This window comes from Myiozetetes cayanensis, unplaced genomic scaffold, assembly GCF_022539395.1.
Source record: "Myiozetetes cayanensis isolate MyiCay16 unplaced genomic scaffold, myiCay2020 scf6-25, whole genome shotgun sequence".
Lineage (NCBI taxonomy): Eukaryota > Metazoa > Chordata > Aves > Passeriformes > Tyrannidae > Myiozetetes > Myiozetetes cayanensis.
Window position 1 is genome coordinate 48,028,483 of NW_026087853.1, and position 323 is coordinate 48,028,805.

The window sequence follows — 323 nt, forward strand, 5'->3', positions numbered from 1 at the left end:
TGGTGGCAGTCCCAGAGACAAACTTCCATCCTCCCTTCATCAGGGCAGGGGCCTCTCTGGGCAGGTGGGGTGAGGGACACAGCACCTGGGACGCTGCTGGCCTCGCACGTACGGTGGGTGCACAGTAGGGCTGGGGGCTTGGAGCTGTCGTGCCATGTCACTGCTGCCCTTTCATGCATCCTGCTCTGCAGACGCTCTCCTGGAGGTACCAGCAGCTCTGCACAAATATTTTTGGCCTCAAATATACTGGCCTCAAGGAAAGGACCAAGGACAAGTGAGACCACCAGGAAGGAGGAAAGTTGATCTTCCCTGTGTCACCTCTT